This window comes from Canis aureus, chromosome 9 (genome assembly GCF_053574225.1).
Source record: "Canis aureus isolate CA01 chromosome 9, VMU_Caureus_v.1.0, whole genome shotgun sequence".
In the NCBI taxonomy this organism is placed as follows: Eukaryota; Metazoa; Chordata; class Mammalia; order Carnivora; family Canidae; genus Canis; species Canis aureus.
The window spans coordinates 8,181,025-8,203,435 of NC_135619.1; the positions used below are offsets into that span (position 1 = coordinate 8,181,025).

Genomic DNA, 22,411 nt, shown 5'->3' on the forward strand with positions numbered 1-22,411 from the left:
ACATGTTCTTTCTAACTAATATAACAGCATAAAATTAAAAGCAAAATTTGAAAAGAATGTGACAAAGATGAAGTAAGCACAACTTAAAAATAAATAAAAACAAAGTACAAATGAGATGTTTGTTGCATTTATAATTTATCAAATAATTCCAAACTCCAGTGCAACTCCAGATTTTTAAAAAGGGGTTAGAAAATTCTGTTTCCAAGGTTTTTTGTATGAAGAAACAAAAATGTTAATGGATGACATACCATTTTCACACAATCACACAATGATACAAATATTTCTAAATACCCATTTTCAGAAGTGTTTCCATAGCACTAAAAAAGAAACCATTGCTTTCTTCCTCATTCTGAAATATCACCTTTATCTTGATGGGACATATCAGTTTTTGGGAGGTTTGTTTTATTTTATTTTTCTTTAAAGATTTTATTTATTTATTCATGAGAGACTCAAGGAGAGAGGCAGAAACACAGGCAGAGGGAGAAGCAGGCTCCCTGCAGAGACCCCGATGTAGGGCTTGATCCCAGGACTCCGGGATCACACCCTGAACTGAAGGCAGATGCTCAACCACTGAGCCACCTAGGCATCTCTGGGAGGTTTGTTTTCATATCTGTATGAGGCTTACTATTGGTAGGCACTTGACATCCCAGAAAAGATTAGAAAATTTGGATCATATATTTTCTGTGAAAGAAAACTATGTAATTCATCTTTAAGTTTGACAAGAGCTTGAAATGTTTTGCCATGAAATAATCAGTGAATCTCCTTGCAGTAACAGAATATTTTCATGGACACTCCTCATCTCCTGAGCACACACATGTTTATCTAACAAAGATTCATATGGCACTTACCATTTATAGGAACTGTTTTAAGCTCTTTGCAAATATTACCTCAGTTAATCTCATAACAACATTCTGAGTTAGGTTTAATTTCCATTTTACAGATGAGATAACTATGAAAGAGACAAATTGAAAAAAATGTTTGAAATCAGGCAGAATTTGAAACCAGCCATTTTGGCTTTAGAAGACTGCTTTTAAAAAGTAGACTCTGGTGCTTGCGATTCTACTAATGAAGGTAAAATAACTTTTAATTCCACTTAACACAAGTAAACTACAATTGATTTGTGCATTTTAGAAGCAGAGATTGGGTGAGGTTGCCAGTATCAGGAACTCTCTGCTTCGTTCTGGAGACCACTTGCAGGATGTACTCATGTGACCATCTAACATGCAGGCCAAGTGAGGACTCTAATGTGGACAATATTAGTAACCTTAATCTATTGCTTATTTTTCATATACATGTAAGCACATGTTCTAATATTTTGTACCCAAATTCCAATATTTTCAGTAATAGTATTGTGTCCATTTTGCCTGTAACTAAACATTAAAGACCCATGCGTAACTGATATGCACTATCTACCTATTGTTTTTTTTTTAATTTTTATTTATTTATGATAGTCACAGAGAGAGAAGGAGAGAGAGGCAGAGACATAGGCAGAGGGAGAAGCAGGCTCCATGCACCGGGAGCCTGATGTGGGATTCGATCCCGGGTCTCCAGGATCACGCCCTGGGCCAAAGGCAGGCGCCAAACCGCTGCGCCACCCAGGGATCCCTACCTTTCTATTGTTAAAACAGATTATATGTATATAAATAATCAGTTTATAATATATTTTATATATAATCTGTATATAATATATAATCTCTCCATATAAAGTATATATATATACTTTATATATATATATATTTTTTTTTCCAAAAATTTGTTTGTTTAATCACACCTCACTGTTAATCACTAAATTCTTTTTCTGGTAGAGACTGGGATGAATCAGGGAGGCCTTTATCCAGTTGTCTAGATCCTCCTGATTTTATATACTTGGATTGTGTCCAGTTCTGACAGATTCCAATAAAGGAGACAGTTATGTAACTCTGTGTCAAGACTGTCAATGACATTTTTAAAAAAGGAAAATGAACCAATCCCAGATGGGAGGGATAATAATATTTTGCACAAAGAGAAGTAAAGGAAAGAATTTGGGGGATTGAAGAGCCTAGGATCATTTTTGAATATTTAAAGTCATTTCTTCAACATTTAAGATTTATACCCATGCTGTCCAATTGCTAGCTACTAGCCCTATGTGGCTCTTCAAGATTCAACGTAGATGAATTAAAATTAAATAAAATAAAAAATCCGGTCTGACAGTGGCACTGGCCACATTTCAGAGGCTCCAGAGTCTCCTGTGGTTAGTGGCTTCTGATCGGACAACACTGATAGAGACTATTTCAGTCATCACAGAGAACTCTACTGGAAGCACTGGTTTAGACTATAAAACATCTGAGCAAATTTTATTCAAAAACTAGCAGCGGTAGCTGACAGAATGATACACAGCACTCCCAAATGGTTCAATTTGAAGAAGGAAAAAGAAAACAAACGATTATCCAATCCAAGATAAAAGTGGAACCCACTAAATGGAAGCAATTGTCAGCCAGCTTGGTAAGCCTGGAAAAGGAGACTGTATTTTGCGGAATGGCCTGCCTTGCTGTTTATTTAAAGTAGTGTCACATATCCGTTGCAACCAGCACTTGTGAGACTACTTTGTTTGCAGCAGAAAAGGGTTTCAGCCCTCTTTGAGGGAGTCTCAGTTTCTGAAATGTATGCTTCAAGATAGAGACTGTTCCTTTTTGACTTTGGACAATCTGCTTGGTGCCCTTCCTAAATAAGGATCTAAATTAATTTTTTAAAGATTTTATTTATTTATGAGAGAGAGAGTGCAAATGAACATGAGCGGGGGAGGGGTGGGGCAGAGGGACAAGTGGACTTCCCACTGAGTGGGGAGCACTATGAAGTTGGGGCTTGATTCAGGACCCTGAAGCCATGACCTGAGCCAAAGGCAGATGCTTAACCCACTGAGCCACCCAGGTGTCCCTAAATTGGTTCTTAAGTAAAATCACAAGGTAAGGGAAGCTATGCACATCATGTGTATGCCTGCCCATTACAGCGTGAACACATCATATGTTTGGGGAATTTCCACATTAAGAGTCCCATTTTTCAAACATAGAAATTCTGACTTTGAAGATAAAACCTTCACTCCTCAGTCTCTCTCGCAGCAGTAACTCAGGCGAGTGACCCAGTCTCCACCAGTCAGCTACGCCCCCACGGGACTTGATGCCAGAAGTGAGCAGCCAGGGAAACAGGCTCCATGTGTCACTTGCGTTATTGCTGCTGTGGGCGGTGCCCAGTTTTCACCTTGGCAACAGCAGCAGTGTTGGAAGGGCCACTTGTCTGACACAGAAGTGGCCCTGGTGCTGACTGCAAGAGCCCTTCTGGTCAAGAACTGTGGTTTAATGCTTAGCATTGGGGGTGGCGGCAGCCATGTGCTCTTCAGCCTAGTTCTGTGATTTGGTCTTGAACATTCTTCCTGGAAATTTAGCCTCTAGTCTTTCTCCAGCTCTCCCATTTTTATTCTGTGAGCTACATAATACTGTTTAATAAATCCTTTTTAAGCTTAAATTAGCCAGAATGGATTTTGTGGTTATAACTAAGAATGCTAATAAGACAGGCAATGATGCCAGTTTGTGTTCTCGACTTGCAGATATTAATTAGTTTACTCAATATGCACTTATTGTATGCTTAGCTGGCTCTTTATGAGGATCCGACCGAGCTTTCCAGCTAGCGTACCTTTGTGAATGGTGGTATCAGGGATTTCCCTCATATATCCAGTCTGTTGCCAAATTCCCACAACTGTGTCTCTTAAATCTCTTCCCCATACCTCCTTTCATTCGATTAACATTTGGCTCAGGTATTTATTTCTCACTTAAATTATTGAAATAGCCGATTACAACAATAAGACCACGTAGTTTCTCTTATACTGTGTTGTTACTTCTTTTTTTTTTTTTTTAAAGATTTTATTTATTTATTCATGAGAGACATAGAGAGAGGCAGAGACACAGGCTGAGGGAGAAGCAGGCTCCATGCAGGGAGCCTGATGGGGGACTCAATCCCAGGACCCTGGGATCATGACCTGAGCCAAAGGCAGATGCTCAAACACTGAGCACCCAGGTGCCCCCATGTTGTTTCTTCTTAATGTGTCTTTGTTATGCTGTTCTGAGAACCTAGAAAACCCTTACCTTCCCCTTATTCATGTGGGTCAGATACCTCTTATATATACTTTAAGATGTAGATTTTACCTTTCTTATTTCCTACTGCATTGTGATAATTATGTAGTTCTTTGTTCAACTTATCCAACTAGACTGTGAGCTCCTTAGGGCACATATCATGTTTTATTGACTGTTATGTATCTACAGACCTTGTCCTAGTGCCTGGTATACAACAGGTACACAATCAGTGCTGTTGAAAGAACAAATGACTTGTAATTAATACATGCTTATCTCTCTGTCTAGTCTATGAGTTTCTTCAGAAGAAGTAGAGTCTGGTGTATAATAGGAACTCAATAATGATTTATTGTACACATTAATGAGTTGAAGATAATTAGTGGCAATCAAAATTATTATTCTATTGCTTAGAAGAGAAGCTAGGGCTGGCTATTACGGTTTAGGAATTGGGAGGTGGTGGTTTGTGGCAGCTGTGCAATTCTCCTCTCGCATCACTGACTGTAGGCAGCATAATTGACCAGTGGCTCCAGGTGCCACACATGAAATCCTTCCTGTATTCACACTGAGACCAACCATCCCATGGCCCACTCCCAGATCATGCCAGGGTGCAGAGGGAGATGGGGACTCTTCTGATAAGTGATTTTGGTTTGACGACTGTATGGTGACCTTTGCAAATACTCTTTAAAATTACACAGCAGCCTAGGACCTACTCTCCTTTGGTCTCTCATTTAGGGTCAGAATGGAATGGCAGTCTGGTGGCTCTCCAAGCCGCTACCAACTTCTTTCTCACTGTCTCCTTTCTTGACTTCTGCTTCTCAGACTAACCCATGGTTGAAGCCATTGGAGTTATTTGATGAGAGCCATGGAATGAAGAAAAGTTAGCACCAAAGAGAGATGCTTATAGGGCATACATATTTGGGGAGTGGGTAAGGGGCGGTAAGAGAAAGCTAAAAAGAGTGATCAGATAAGCAGCCAGACAACCAAGGAGAGTGGTGTTCTAGAATAGGCCGTCACTGAGTATGTTTCATTCCAGAAGTTTTTCTAAGCATCATAAAAGTTAAAAATTTACCAAGAAGAAGTAAAAAGTCTTCAGAAACTAGATGAATAAAAAAAAGAGAGCAGCTGAGGTCACATGCTGTTTATTTGGCTTAAAAAATTCAATATTTAAAGACAAACAATTAAAATAGAAGTGCTATCACATTAAGTACATATATCAAATCATTACATTGTACACCTGAAACTTAGACAATGCTATATATCAACTGTATTTCAACAAAGCTGGAGGGGAAAATGTTTAGGTAAAAAAGAACTATTTGTACAACACAGTATATTTGCTTTAAGTAATTAAAAAAATAATAAAGTAGAAGCAACAGAATACATGTATTTTCACCTGTTCAGATTCATAGAAATAAACATTGTTCAAACCTGATTTACAACTAAGGAAGGTCACTTCTATTTTCATGCATTTATTATTCCCTCTGTCTTCTGTCTAGCCTTTGCCTTATTATATAATATAAATATAAGTATTGTTATTATATTATTTGGCAAAAATACCAGAGAGAAGTAGTATAGGAGTGTGGATGGATAGATAATATGCTTTCACTAATCATGGAAACTGATACAGAAATAAGTAAATTAAAAAAAAGAAATCTATGCAACATGGACAAGAGAAGAGTTGTTGAAAGAGAGAATAGAAAAGAAAAAGAAAAGAAAAGAAAAGAAAGGAAAAGAAAGAAAAGAAGAAAAGAAAGAAAAGAAAAGAAAAGAAAAGAAAAGAAAGAAAAGAAAAGAAAAGAAAAGAAAAGAAAAGAAAAGAAAAGAAAAGAAAAGAAAAGAAAAGAAAAGAGGGGGCACCTGCGGGCTCAGTCAGTTAAGCATCTGCCTTCAGCTCAGGTCATGATCTTGGGGTCCTGGGATGGAGCCCTGCATTGGGCTCCCTACTCAGGGGAGTCTGCTTCTCCCTCTCCTCCCAGCTCATGCTCTTTCTCACTATCTCTGTTATCTTTCTCTCCAGATAAATAAATAATAAAAATTGAAAAAAAAAAAAAAAGGAGAGAGCGAAAAGAACTGCTAGACCATATAGGAAAAGAGTATATCAAACAGAAATGAAGTCAGAACAGAGACAGCTCAAGAAGAAAATCACAGAGTCCAATCTTCTAGCGTTCATTCAAGGAACAATCAATCAGCAGAGAGGAGTTTGGAATCGTCAATTTTATGCGGCCCTTGCAAGGAGCCTGGGGTGCCAGATCATTGGTTAAAAATTATTCTAGATATGTCTGGGAGGGTGTTTTTGGATGAGATTAACATTTAAATTGGGACAGGGTAAAGCAGATTGCCATCTCTAAAGTGGTTGGACCTCATGCTAGTTGAAGGCAGGAATAAAATAAAAAGACACCCACCCTCAAGTAAGAGGCCATTTCTCCCACCTGACCTCTTAAACTGGGCATCAGTGTTTTCCTGCCTTTGGACTCACACTAGAACATCAGCTCTTCTGGGTCTTCAGCCTGCCTGCTTTGAGACTGGAACTTAAACCAACTGGCTTTCCAGCCTCAAGCCTTTGGGCTTGGACTAGAACTTACATCGTTGGTTCTCTGGGTCTCCAGCTTGCTGACCACAGATCTTGGGACTTTTCAGGCTCCATAATCACATGACTGTATAATATATCCTATATTATATTCCCTATAATAAATAAATATTAAATACAATATAATAAATATTAAATTCCCTATAATATATATCTCTTTCCCTTTCTCTATATCTTATATAGGCATATCTATAACACACACAGGGCACACAACCTATTGGTTCTGTCTCTTGGGACTGAACAAGTCTTTACCAAAGAACCAGAGAGTAAGCACCATATGGACATAATGGTCTAGGAAAAGACTGCCCCTTATTCGACTGATTATGCCTTTCAGATATTCCTTAATCATGTTCCTTCCTCCCCATTTATGATGTCATTACGTTAAAGCCTATGATTTTTTTTAAAGATTTTATTTATTTATTCATGAGAGACACACAGAGAGAGGCAGAGACACAAACAGAAGGATAAGCAGGCTCCATGCAGGGAGCCCCATGTGGGACTCGATCCTGGGACTCTGGGAACATGCCTTGAGCTGAAGGCAGACGCTCAACCACTGAGCCACCCAGGCATCCCAAAACCTATGATTTTTTGCCTTTACCATTTAATGATCTCCCTGCCAGTTTCTTCCTCCAATGCACCAGAAAGATCTTTCAAAATGCGATTCTGATAACATATTTCCACTGCTAAAAATCTTTTCATGAGTTCTGCTAATGTTTTCTTTCTCATTCTAGGTGCTGGCAACACTACACAGGTGTGTTTGCTTTTTGAAGATTCATTGACCTATAAACATATGAGTCGTGCACTTTTCTGTATAACTTTATCAAAAAGTTATACTTAAAAATCTCCCCATAACTTCCCATTGTCCCCAGGATTGAGTCAAAACCCGTAGCTTGATATTTGCAACCTTTTGTGATTCCTGTCTTTCCAAATTCTTGTCACTAGCCCCATCTACCCATACCTAATTGCTTGTGACCTATAAATAAATTATATGTTTTCTTAACTATTAACTTTTGCTCTGCCTGGAATGCCCTTTCATTATTGTCCACCTTCTTAACTCTTAGTCTTCCTATAAGAATAAACCTGGGTGGCATTTTTCTGGGACAATTTATAACCCTATAAGGCATTTTTTCCTTGTGTGCTCAAAGTATACTGCACACACATTTAACATAACACTCATCACACTGCTGTTCTTGTTTATTTTTATTTCAGACTCTTCTATTAGATGGTAAATACCTCTATGGCCAAGAACACATCATATTTATCTTTTCCCAAAATCTAACTGTATTTGATATAGTACATACTTTATAAACATGTTTAGAATACACAAATGAAGGAGACAGATTGAGGAAATGAAATAAATGAACCATGCTTTTGAAATGAATTACAATATAATTAAGTAAATGAAATATAGACACATAAAAAGTTAAATGAAAATATGATGTAAAACTAAATGAGTCACAAATAATAATTTGTTAAATGTTCATCAAAGGAATGGAGCATCATAAGTGATGCAGAAGTCAGAGGAGGGGGCTGCTCAGGCTGTGGTGCACCTAGATCTGAGAAGTTACACAGCATTTGGATTGCTGGAAACAAAGAAGAGAGGATAGTTCAGTAATGAGGATCACTTAAAATATCAAGAGAGGGTCGAGTAAGGAGAACAATCTCACTACTTTTTTTTAACATGGAAGAAAGCTGACAAGACAGGAAATTCAGGCAAGGAAAGGAAGTTTGTAGGGAAGATGATATTCTACATTTTGGCTGTGTTGAGATTGAGATGCCTGCCAAAGACCAAGTAGAGCTGTCTGGGAAGTGGTTAGAAATCTAGTTTGTGTTTCAAGAGAGAAGATAAACAAGTTTGCTAGCCAGTCCTTGTGAGCCAATGAATTGACCTGAAAAACAATAGGGAGAGAGAAGGGAAGGGATTAATGATGGGGTCATGGGGGGAAATCTGTATGTAAGGGGCAGAAAGAGGAAGACATGCCAAAAAAGGGAAACCTGATAGACATCAAGAAAATAGGAAGAAACTCAAAAGATTGGAGAATGATAAGGCCAGGGGAAGAGAAAATTTTGAGAATTAGGGTTTTTGGCAATGGCGAATGTAGCCAAGAAGGCTAAGAACCACAATAAGGCTTTTGGGTTTTGTTTTTAGGAGTTAAATGATGATCTTCAAGACAGCAACTTCAGTAGTATGCTGAAGAATGAAACTAGTACAGTGGGCTGAGCAATTGGGGGAAGGTAGGAGAGGAAGGCTGGCATGAGGGCAGGGAAGACTTGGTCGGTAGTTTGGGAGATTAGCAGAGCTAAAGAAGGCTTTGTTTGTTTTCCCAAATGAAGTATTTGAAAATGTTGTAGGTAGAAGGGAAGACTTTTTCTTTTTTTTTTTTTTTTTCTTCCAGTAGGAGGTAGAGGATGCTGGAAAGCAATTGATGAGCCAAGATCCAAGGACAGGCATAAAGGCAAAGAATCAAGGTCAACTAGAAAACATAAAGGAGGAATATTTGTGGACTCTGGGGATTTTTGAGGACTTTGAGAATGAAAGTGGGAAGAACACTTGAAGTCTTCAATCTTCTTAGTGAAGTCAGAAGAAAGGTTCTCTGCTTCAGATGGTCAAGAGAGAAGTGGGAGACTAAGGATGATGGAGATGAGCTGAGGAATGATGTAAATAAATGAATACAGAGCTTAGCATCAAGATAAGAAAGAGACAGATATAAGATAGAGATAGAGATATAGGCAAGTGTGTTGTCTATATGTGTGTTAGAGATCCAGTATATGTGTATTTAAATGATTCATATATTTATCATGAAATTCCATCACCCAGAAATAAACATTGTTAGATGATATTACAGAAAGAGAGTCTTAGGCAGTGAGTGTCTAACTGGATATAAGACATAAGCGTGAGATAATCATTTCCCTGGGGTTGGGAGTCTGAGTGATTGGAAGGGTATGTGTGCCTTTGCCAGAACTACAACAGTCAGGAGGGATTCCAGGAAAACAAGATGATGTGTATGGTTATAGGCATTAGATATGATGTGGTAAATTATAAAATTAAAGAGAGGGATTCCCATAATGGTATATTGGCAGAGGCCTTGATATGAATTAATGATCAGAGGAGGATAGTACGTAACAGCAGGTAACACAGAGATGAGGGAATTGGACTATGACTAGAAAGGAAGGCAAAGAACAAGGCAAGTGCTTGACCAGAGGCTAAGGGGGCAGATTTTCACTGTATTTAGTGGTAAAAAGAACAAGGCATACATCAACTCCATTATTTGCTGGCTGGGAAACTCTTCACTGACTGTCTTTAAATTATGACCCTGCTTTTACAATTAGCTTTCAAATGGATTCTCCTACAGTACTGCAAATTATTGCTCGAATTTTGCATAGAAGCATTCATTACAAGAGAGAGAAACATTCCAGCCTGCCTCTCCCCCTGCCCCACCATACACATACCACTCTTTGATGAGTAGGGTCTGTGCAAAATTTTTCAAAAGAAAACTTCAAATTTATTTCAAAAGGCTTTGTGAAATGTGTCTTTACTTTCATTGTTTGGTTTGCCACATTGGATTTACTTCATTATTCATTATTTTTCACTGGACAATTTCTGCAAGCTTCTGGGACAAGATGATTTTCCTTCCCAGACAATGCTTTCTGCCAATATATATAGAAGCAATATTTCTGAGTGTAATAGTCTCTGAAACTGTCTTGACATTTTTGCTGAGAGACAGCTGAAACTGGAGAGAGGCTGACCAACAGTAGCCCAAGAGAACAATATCTTTGAATGGGTTGTATCTAAGTCTTGTTTTTTCATTTTGAAACACTGTATTTTTAATGGAGGCCCTTAATTTTCTTGCCATCAATGTATGAAGCTACCAGCAGAAAGAATTATAGCAACTTTTGTGCATAAATTAAATATTCTGTAGTCATTATGAGAGTGTATTTACAAAGGACTCTTCCCCTGGGCACTGTCTATGACTGGGGGATAGATAATGAACAACAGAACACTGAAATACTCTCATTCAATATATATTTACAGAATAATGCAGGCACATAGATGAGAATACTTTAGATGCAACCAAAATACGTGTTAATCAGAGCTGTTACAGGTGATTAGCTATATACCATAAAGTATGAAACTGAGATTTTAGTATTTTGTTTCATATATTAATGCTGCTAAAATTAAATTCTCTGTCAGTCCTATCCGAAATTATTCTTATAACCCCTTAGAGATAGCTTTCTTTCTCTGAAATATTTTTCTTGCCTCTCAGTCATGCATAACAGAAAATTATTCTGCATCTCATCCAAGCTCAAAAAAATGCCAGTTTTAAGTCCATGCTATAATGGTGCCAAGAGAGAACTTAAAATAGAAGCCTCAGGACACAGAGAGATGATTTTGTTCAGTAAGTTTAAATGTAGTATTAGAGGTTAAAATAAACCAAATTGATTACCCAGGTTATTGGTCAAAATTCCAAGCGGAAGCTTTCAAGTGAAAAAAAAAAAAAAAAAAAAAAAGAAGTAATCAACAAAAACTGCAAGAAGTTTTCCTGGATCAATGCCTGCTAAAGACCTCCAAATATGTATTGTAACATGTGAGCAGACAGTGTTGCTAGGCAGTGTTGAATCAATTTTTTTTTTAAATTTGTACTTGTTGTTTTGGGCTGCATTATCAAACAAGAAATAATTATTGAACTACTACTATGTGTATGGCACTGTGGTTAAGTGTAGCTGGAAGATAAGATGGTGAGATCCAAGCTCACATTTCATGAGACCAGGAATAGAGTCTGTGGATGATGGAGAGGACCTGGAAGAGGTAGACTTAGTGAACACATGGTTGAAGAGATCATGCCACAATTGTCTCACGTACGTGCAGTCTGTTGTGTGCAGATGCTTTCACTGGAGAGTAACCCTGGTATAAGCTCCTTTTGCCTGAACAAAACATTACCAGAGTGACATTGCTTGGCAGGCTGCTTAGTCCACCAGCCATATGCCATTACAGACAGAGTTAATGTGGCAAATCCCTATTTCAGTATCTGACACATGCTTTAAATCTGCCAGGTTCCAAACTAAACTACCTATCTCTGTTAGGATGAAGTGAATTACAGAGTGCTTATCAGTATCAAGAAGTCATTTCCATATATAAAAATAATCTTAAGCAGGCAATCTCATGGAATTTCAAACTAAGCCTATCTCTTTAGTTCTGTTTTTAGAGTTATGGCAAACTAAGGTAAATATTCTTTAAACACTGAGAGTCTATTGGCTGTAGATTGAACTGCATATATCTGTAAGTTGAAGATAGAAAGTTGGATGTTGAATAACTTGATTCTCACACTGTTAAAACTCACCTCTTGGGAAGATATTTTTCTCATTTTCTTTCTCATCTCATTGTTGTCAATAGAAAATGGGTTTTTGCACCATGATTCAGAAAAGAAAACCCTCTTAAATCATAAGGTTAAAAGTAACTCATCCTAAACATACATACTAAGCATTTTCCACTTTGGCAGAAGAGTGAAAAAGATTTTTCCAGCTCTGCTTTCTGTGTGCATGTACCTCATAGATCTGTTTTTTCAAGTTTCTTTTATATGGTATAGTTGCCTCCTGGGTGTCTCCTTTGGATGTCTCAAAGTTACCTGCAGTTCAACTCTAGAATTGAACTCATTATATCTTCCTTCCAAACACATTTTTCCTGCTACAATAAATTATCTTAGATAATAGTTCATTCTCCTTGGCAAACTCCTACTCATCTTTCACGGCCTACCCTAAATGTCATGTCCTCTCCTGTGACTTTCTGTCTCTCCCAAGTGAAGTTAGTTGCTTCTGTTTCTATTTTCTTGTGAAACTTTTTTCATACTTTTACTATTTTATTTATATACCATGTCGTGACAGTGAGCGCCTCAAAAGAAGGGACTCTACCGTGTTTTCTGTAACCTTGCTGCTACAGTAACACATGGCATAGCTTCCACAATGAAGTTGTGGAAGTTTGTCAAATCAATTTATACACACCGCTACCATGTCTGTCCTTTGTCTTAATGCATACATTTATCAAGGGCAAGACAGTTTGATTTGCTGAGTACTGAATGTCTTTTACAAGCTGTTTGATTGGTTAAACCTCTTAACTTATGGATTCCGTTGCCTCATTTATAAAACATAGAAGAAATGTGATTTCTTGCCTTCAATGGTAATAGTAATGTTAATGATAATGTATATAGATATTTCTTTCTTTCAAGTGTTTTCTTCCTTCTCACAGGCTCTTTTTAGAGGCTTGGCTCAAAAGGACAGTTGAAGATAATAGAAGATTTTTTTATTCTGAAGAAAAAAGGTCTTAGGGAAGAAGGACCTTCAAATATCAAAAGGGCTTTCATGTGGCAGAGTGACAATGGAGACCTTGTGGCAGCAGGAACCAGAATAAGGACCGCTGGGGCAAGGTTAGTAAGAGGCATTCAAACATCAGATGGAGTTTGGTACATGCTGTCTGAGTCACGCATTCCAGATATAAGGATTTCAGGGATCAGCAACATCCCATGCCACTCCCCAGATTTGAGAATCATGTTGGGTTTTCAACATTTTATTTTGCTGAATAAATACAAGCCAAGTGGGGCACCTGGGTAGCTCAATAGGTGAAGTGACAAACTCCTGATTTCTGCTCAGGTCATGATCTCAGTGTCATGAGATCCAGCCCTGCATCAGGCTCCATGCTCAGTGGGGAGTCTGCTCGAGACTCTCTCCCTCTACCTGGCCCACCCTTGGCTTATGTGTGAGCTCTCTCACTCTAAGATAAATAAGTAAATACATAGATCGTAAAAAAACAAAACAAAACAAAAACAAACAAAAAACCCCCAAACCAAGCAAGAACCAAAGAGAGCAAAGCAACTTTCTGTTATGATGATTTCATCAAAAAAAAAAAAAAAAAAAAGAATAGTTTCACAAAAAAAAAAAAAATTAGGAAGGACATAAAAGGGAATAGGTCTTTTTGGGTAAGGATGGTAGTAATCTTAAAATGATACACACACACGTGTTAAATTTTTCCTCACATTTTGTTCAGATCTTGCAAATACCAATGCTGATGTAATGGGCCTAGAGGTCAGAATTTGAACTTAAGTGTGCTAAGATCTCTTTTAAACTTGATATTCAATGACAAGGGGTCAAGATACACGTATACATATATATTTGCATAAATACTTATACGTTTAATTTGGAGGCTTGCATAGGTCCAAGAAAAGAAATACCTCCTATAAATATTTAATACTTTGGAACCCAATAGATAGTCATATTGCTTTGACTTACTTTCTGCAGTCAGAACATTATATTTTTTTAACCAGATCCTTGATTTTGACATATCTTCCTCTATCATGTTTTTCTTTGCATCTCAAAAATCAGTGTTGTTTGTCTGGAATTCTGAGCATAACTATAATACTGGATTCTTAGTGCACTTCAAGTGGTATCTTTAAGAAAACCTTACTGAGCAAGATTGGGGAAGAGGGCCAGATATTTTTCTCTTGCTTCTATGTTTTCCTGTATAATATTGGGTTGCTCTTACTCTGAATCAGGGTTGAGGATGCACCCGGTAGGAGTGCAGTTCTCCAGAGAGTGGGAGTGGTGGGTGTAGGGTTAGTTCCCTGGGGTGGCAGGTGAAAGGAGTGCCTTTCTCTTTGGACAGGGGAATAGCCACTATTTGGATGAAAGAGTAAAACATTAAGGCGAAAGGGAGAGACTTGACCTCAACTCAGGTTAGGGGTAAGACTTACACAGCAAGTTATAAGCAAATTTGGATTCCCAGCTTCATAACACTTGGTGGTGATTGTGGCAGCTTATAGGAGCAATGGAAACTAACACTCAGAGCCCAAGTTTTATAAAGTAGTAGCACAAGTAGGTATGAAGCTTGCATTGTCACATTTGTTCAGTCCATTTTTCCTGAACATAAGATATTTTAACAGAAAGTGCTTCTAGAAGCAGCATTTTTTTTTTCACTAGGCAACTAGGTTATACTCAGGAAATTACATATAACATCTTGTAGTCATAAATATAGAACACTGGGCTGCCTTCCACCCAAGGCTACTGTAAAGATGTAACATAAATAAAGGATTTTGAATTAAAATTCTCAATAGCTATTATGCATTATTAAAATGACCTATTTTATGAAGATAAGGAAGTTGTCATACTAAATGATACACCCAAGTTATTAAAACAATTGAATATGGGATATGTATCAAACATCTTTGAAAAATTAGGAATGTAGCTTCACTTCTGCACACAGGGAGTGAATAACTTACTGTTACCCCTTTAAATAATATGAAATTGAATGTGCAAAGTTGGTGTATCATTCTTTCAACCTATCTGTTGGTTTGAAAAGGACGTTCACAAAATCTTTCCAGAAATTAAGCTGATGAACACAATAAAATCCCCCAAAGTTTGTTTGAGCCTGAGGCATTGCAATTTATTACAATCTTGATGTATATCTCCTGGCAACACAGCCACAGGACTAAATCATAATGCTTTGCAAGAGTCACCCAGAAATCCCCGAGTTTCACTCTGTTACCCTAGAGTGAAGAGACACTTTCTGGAGATCCTGAAACTTAACCCCAAAGCTAAACTCCAGATAGTACTTATGATCTTCTGAAGTCTTAAGGTTCCATTGAGGTGAACATAGCATAGTTCGTCTTCCTCAGAAATTAAATTCAAAGGGAAGGATGTGAATTATGTCTAGCTACTTCATTCTCTAAGGAGGACAATACTGTCCTTATTGACATTATCCCCGCACATGTGAAATTGAGATTATTTTAACATTTATTTTTTATTTTTTACTCTTTAAAAAGGTTTTATTTATTTATTTAAGAAAGAACGCAAGCAGGAGGAGGGAGAGGGACAAGCAGTCTCAGATCCAAGCAGGAAGCTTGATCTCACCATGAGATTGGGACCTGAATCGAAATCAAGAGTCAGATGCTCAACTGACTGAGCCACCCAGGTACTCCAAGACATTTTTAGAATATTTTATTTATTTATTTAGATAGAGACAGTGGGCAAGGGGAGTGGCAGGGGGAGAGTGAGAATGTCAAGCAGACTCCACCCAATGCAGGAGTCTGATCTGCACCCTGATCTGAACTCCAGATTTGCTTAACCAACTGAGCCATCCAGGAGCCCCAGTGAAAGTGAGATTTTTAAGGGAGCTATCTGCGTAATTCAGGCAGCCAAAAATTCCCCTTTTATCTGAAATACTCAGATTAGTGAGATAAGTGTTGGTAATGATGTGTGTGTGTATTGTTTTCTCTTCTTTGGAGGAGGGGGAGGGGGTTTTGCAGTAGTTGTTTGACTAATTGCCTTCAATCCCTGCCTCTGTGTGCAAACAGCCTATGCTCCCTGGCTATCTTAACAGTCTGTGCTTGCCGCACTTCCAAAGAATTAAAATTATTTGAACTCTCTTATAATTTTTGCTCTCAGAACTCCCTTTGGATGTAGCAGGGAATAGCCCATCAATCTCATTTGGAAGATGCGGGGAATGATTGTTGCTGGTAGGGGCGTGGCCAGACCCTTACACAGGGTCTTGTGACTCACAGTCAGGCAGTCGCTCTCCCGCTACAAGGCATAGTGGAATGTGTTCATTGTTGCCTAAAATTTCGGCTGAAACCACTCAAAGCTAGCAGGACCAGTCCTTTTTGTAAAAGCTTCCTTCTTACTGATGGAGGTCTAAGAAGCCCAGGATAAAAATTAGGCCAATTTCAAAGCCAACCACTAAAATATCTCAAATGGGGCAGGGAGGGAGGTCTGCCTATTGTAGGACCACTTAGAGACGGTCACTTCTACCAACAATTTATCTGTACCTGGTTTTCTTTTTATTTATTTTTCTTTTTTTCTTTTTTAAAGATTTTATTTATTCATTCATGAGAGACACAGAGAGAAAGAGAGGCAGAGACACAGGCAGAGGGAGAAGCAGGCTCCATGCAGGGAGCCCAACTTGGGACTCTATCCTGGGTCTCCAGAATCACACCCCAGGCTGAAGGCAGCGCTAAACCTCTGAGCCACCTGGGCTTTCCTTTTCTTTTCTTTTTAAAGCACATTCTTCCCCTGGTATCTCAGAGTTAGAACCATTTGTGAAGCACTGCAACAGTTTTTCCTGCCTCTCTACTCAGATGCCCAAAGGGGCCGAACTGTATTAATCAGAGGCTGCCCTGGTCACTGTGTAAGGTAATAGATTAAGCTTCTAGCCTGGTGTGAGATCTGTTGGCTTCTCTCTGCAGTGCACCTAAAAGGAGGTCATGGCCTGGCAGATAATCTATACCTATTAGGATAGAAATCAATGTGCCCAATCAGGTAATGTCCTGATTGGATCTTTTCTACAGCAGGGCACAGGTGGCCTGGAGGAATTACAGTATGTTGGTTTCCTCCTTCAAATGTGTGGGCCTGGCTGCAAGGACAACCTGCTACCATCTTGATCCCTGGAGAGCACGTGACACAAGTTTGTCTATTCTTGTTGCCCACGCTGTATTGGATTTAGATTTTGAAACACAACTGCAGTGTTCTCAATTCTCACTTCCATTATTGTTTGTATGTCATTCTGAGATCAGATACAAAATGGAATGTGGGACTTATAAATCAATTAGAAAAATAAAGAGGAACGGACAGTATAATTTTGGGAAATTGCAGTGGCATTTAAAATAGTGAATTAACTGGGTTATGTCCAGCTGCACAGACTTCACCTGAGATCATATATATTTGTATTGGTCATCACAGTGGTTGGTGAAAAATTGGGAAAAAATTTATTTAGCATACACTAAATACAAAGCACCAAACTGAATTCTGAATGCAATTGTTTTATTTCTGAAGCTTTTTACTTCATGTACATTTTGGGGGGTTTAGTAAATATTTACTAAAGAATAATGCTTTGGCTTTGACTTTATTGGGTTGGATTCATTTTGCACTTTAGGATTCTCTTTTGAATTTGACTGTGATTTATGCTGAGTATTATGCTATAAATCATATCAGGAAATAATAGATGATGTTGATATGTTAGCCATGTTTTCACCTGCAGTTTTTTTCTCTGTGTAAGTAATGTTTCTCATTTAAATAAATAAGAGCTGGGGGAGAGGTTTCCTGTCTTCCAAAAAGAAATACAATTTATCAATGGGAAAAAAGACGGATGGGAGAGATTTAAACATCTTGCTGTGGCTCATGGCTACAGTTGAGGATGACTCCAAGAGCTGGCAAATTTAGGCAGTGATTGCCGATTCCAGACTCTAACCCGTTTTCATCTTTGTCGTATCTTGAGGATTTACTACCACTCCTGGTTTTACAATCTCTAGACTGAGAGGAATTTGAGAGGTCAGGCAAGGATTGCTTTGTCATGGAGGTTAGGCAAAACCACATTAATTCCCTCAACTGTGGATGCTAGGGTAGGTGGGAGAAAATGTATGACTGACTCCTTTTCCCCCTCTGCAATGATGAATATTCTTCCCTGAGAGAAACCTTGTGCAGTCAATGTATTTTCTGTGAGTGGTTTGAACATGACTCTAGTTAGTGGAAATTTTTCTTCATAATATTAAATATATTTTCCACTCAGAGGAAAGTAAAAGGGTCTGCATTTGAACCGAATAAAAATCCCAGACTCTAACCTTCTAACACGCTTTGGCAGCTTACCCATGTATCTCTTGCTTTGGTAGAAGCAGCTCTGTTGGAAGGCTGAGCCCTGACCTTTTGTGATTAGATAGAATCTAGCATTTCAGATGGGGATAAAATAACTTCCAAAGGCCTTAGCAGACAGGTCTCAGTGCTGGAGATCAATGTATCCTTCTGAGGGCAGGATCTCCAAGTGACAGACCAGGAGCTGGAGACATTATCTATGAACAGATGTCAACAAGTCAATTCACAGGACATCCCACATTCTGGGGGGAAGGGCACTGGCGGGAGGGTCACAAATATCTTGTGAGCTGTTAAATGGAAGAAAATTTCTAATGTTTCCCACAAAGAAACATAACAGAGTGATATTAGAGTCTAATATCAATTAAAAAAATAAAACACAGTAATGGTAATCATTACTATAAGGAAAACTAAAACTATTTGTGATGCTATAGGGAAAACTAACCAATCACTAACCAACCGAGCAGATGAGAATTCACCAAGAAACTCACTAAATCAATAAGGAAAAACAGAAACTGGACTTCGGCATTGTATTTCTGGTTTCTTTTAAAGCAAAATTAGCTGCTCTTTCCTTGAATGAACTTGCAACTCTCATACCAGAAGACTTTTAACTCCTTTGCTGCTGACCATATGCAAGGTAGCATCTTATTCAACAGAGCTTGAGTGGTTCTCCAGGATTGAATGAGGTACCAGACTACACATTTTACCTTCACTGTTGATTGAATCATCCTGACAGTGCTATGAGATAGGTGAGAGTCTAGTTCCCATTTTATGGGTGAAATTCCACTGCTTATCTTGCTTGCCTGTCATTGCCTCCTTTTCCCAGTCCTGCTAATTTAGCACGGCATTCTCTCTGAGGGATGCCTGATGCAGCCTACAAGAGTGTAAGGCACCCAACTGCACTATTGGGGTGCAATATCTTAAGGTGAGCTTGTGATGCCTGTGTGCCCATCAGTCGACAGCTTTTCCCCACCATCCCTCATCACAACTGCGCAGTCAATGCAATGGCACACATGTCCTCATGTTCTGGATTCTTCTGCTTGGGCTGTAGCCTCACCACCACCTGTAGCGCTCTTGGTTGGGTCCCTGACACCCTGCTTTGCCCTGACCATTCTAACCATGTCAGCTTTCCCTCCTGTTGCCCTCTGCTCTGACTGGGGACTCCCCATAGCAAGCTACAATTATTCAGGCAGTTCTCTGAATCTTTCCCACTTTGTTTGGTTGTAATTAGACATCTAGATCCCAGACTCTATACCTGAGCTATCCTAACTGCCTTTGTTTCTCCTGGTGGGCTGCCACTTCGGAGCCCCCTCCTGACATGTTGGATCTCAGCACAATTTTTGAATTTACTTGCTTCTTTAGTACCAGAATTCTCCTCCCCAGGAGGAAATCTAGGCTCTGTGTGCCCACAGCTTATTCAACTTGGGGAGGTTTCCTAGTATAATACAAAAGTATCAAAACTAACAGGTACAAATAAAAATACTTATTAAAGGGGCACCTGGGTGGCTCAGTGGTTGAGCATCTGCCTTTGGCTCAGGTCATGATCTTGGGGTCCTGGTATCCAGTCCCACATCGGGCTCCCTGCATGGAGCCTGTTTCTCCCTCTGCCTGTGTCTCTGCCGCTCTCTGTGTGTCTCTCATGAATAAATAAATAAAATCTTTAAAAATACTTATTAAAAATTATATAAATTACATAAATATTTATAATGAGACAATAAGTCGGGACATGGCTCCCTAGAGATCCATATTCCTGTTCTCAGAAATGCTTATATGAAATGCTTCCTATTGTAGTCTGACTTCCTTTTACCACTCAGAACACTTGACAACCCCTGTACTCATAGAGACCAGCACACGTGAGGGTGCTGAAGCTTGAGTCACTGTGGCTTTCTAGTAAGTCACTGTGGCTCTGGGTGAGAGCTCTTTCCTCTGGCCTTCAGTTCTAGAGAACCACAATCCTGAGAGAGAAACAGACAAAGAGACAGGGAGAGAGTATGTGTAAGAGAGAGCAACTATATTTGTATATGTGAAAGAGAGAGGCAGTGTGTATGTGTGTGTGCGTGCGTGCGCGCATATGTAGGAGTAAGATTGGTTCAGACAACTCCTTCCCGTTGGCTAGTCCTCTCTCCTCTGATGTGGAACCACTTTCCTTTCTGGTATTTTATATCTGCTGTTGCTTATTGACAAACTTTGCTGCAGGAAAATTGAATGTATTTATGGTACTTCCTGTTATATTTTGGGAGGTGGCCAGGCATGAGTTGGTTAACCACTGTGGGATGGGACACACATGGAGAGGTAAAGACCTATATATGGCCCACCCAAGTAGGCCTATGAGGCCCCAGCACAGAGCATGATAACCAGAGGGCAAAGAGACAGGCAGCTGGGGTTGTCCGGTGAAGCTGAGAGCATCAGGGTGGTCACCACTGATATAACAGGGATCCTGATGAGCCAATGGGGCCATCTGCCCCCCTTGAGCAAGGAGTACAGCAGATGGGAAGCGCCCCCACCTCGCCCCAGCAGCCAGCAAGCACTACCTCAAGTGGCAAAGCGCCACCTAGAGTTTAGCAGAAGAATTTCAATCCCTAGAAAAGCTCCCCCTACCAGAGTGCGGGAGTTCAGAAATGTTAAGGGTTATTGGGAGAAGAATCAGGCAAGAGGATCAATAGGTTGGTTGAACTGCCAGAAACAGGATCAGAGTGGGAGATCAGATCTTGGGAAAGACTCAGGCAGCGCACTGAGGCTAGACGTGTTTGTTTTGGGAGGAGAGACATCTATCACTTACTCTCTGCATAGACTTGAACAAATTGTTTAATTTCTTTGTGGGTCCCTGGTCTCTCTTTATTCTGTTTAGAATAATAATGGTGTCTAACTGTTACTTTAATGGCTAATGAGGTAACAGCTAGGTGCATGATGTGGACTATGAACTATTTGCAGACAGGAACCAGATCTTATTCTGACTTTTCTTTCCTAGTGCCTAATACAAAAGTTGGCACATTATAGGCCCTTTATAAATGTTTATTAAACTGTGCCAAGTCAGCAGCAGGTGACTGGCATACAGATGTACTTATATAGATAGCTAAAAAGATCTATTTAGATGCAGGTATGTAGATCTATGCATATGTGTATAATTATATAAACTTATCTATATATTTATCTAACCATTTATCTATTATCTCTCAGGTTTTGAAACTGAGTAAAAGATCAGGGCCACAGTAGCATACATATGTGGTGACAGTCCTCAGTCAGAGAATGTGAGGCCAGAGCTCTTAAACCCTTCTTGGGGGAGGCCCTGACGTACAATAAATGTCATGAAAACCCAAGTTTAAAGTGATTTTCCTAAAGCATTTATCATTATTTATTTTCATGCTTCTAACTGTTTTAAAAAATGAGACTCAGGGGATCCCCGGGTGGCTCAGCAGTTTAGCGCCTGCCTTTGGCCCAGGGCGTGATCCTTGAGTCCTGGGATTGAGTCCCACTTTGTGTTCTCTGCTTGGAGCCTGCTTCTCCCTCTGCCTGTGTCTCTGCCTCTCTCTCTCTCTCGAATAAATAAATAAAATCTTTAAAAACAAAAACAAAAACAAAACCCGAGACTCAGCTGGTGTCTTACTGGGAAGACTCCAGTTAAGTATGCACGGAGCAACCCCATTTTCCCGTTTGCCCGGAAGGCACCTTTTGCAAGGGATAATGAAGTGTCTCACTGATTTTCTAGACTGTGATGTACTTAAATAAAGTTTTTGGTATTGCCTTTGATCCAGTGAAGCCTAGAGCTGCCCTCCCCTCTATGGAGAAAGTGGGAAATGAGATCAACCTTGATTGACAGACAATCAATAGCAAAGAGCATACATGGGCTGGAAGCCAAGGCTTTTGCCACAGAGGAACCTGTGTCCAAGTCAAGGCTCTGCCATTTACTAACTGTGATTTTATGCATGCTCCTTCTCTTCTTTAAAGCCTCAGTTTACTCATCAGTGAAAGGGTTAAAATAATAGTACCTACCTAATAGAGTTATCATGGCCCTTGAAAGAAATAATACAAATAAAATACTCAATATTGTGCTTGGCACAGTGTATGTGCTTAATACAGTTTAGTTGCTTATATAAGGAAGGAGGAA

General features: G+C 39.2%; 1 long non-coding RNA gene across 5 annotated transcripts in view; it reads left to right on the forward strand.

Moving 5' to 3' along the window:
• The window catches only part of LOC144320376 (uncharacterized), a 216,634-nt gene that overhangs the window by 19,239 nt on the left and 174,984 nt on the right, over positions 1 to 22,411 (forward strand). For 4 of the 5 annotated variants that reach the window (XR_013385881.1, XR_013385880.1, XR_013385879.1 and 1 more), the window contains exons 2-3: positions 12,926 to 13,103; positions 15,492 to 15,640. This is a non-coding gene — a long non-coding RNA (uncharacterized LOC144320376). The remainder of the gene's footprint in view (positions 1 to 12,925; positions 13,104 to 15,491; positions 15,641 to 22,411) is intronic. The other variant, XR_013385882.1, reaches the window with a different exon arrangement.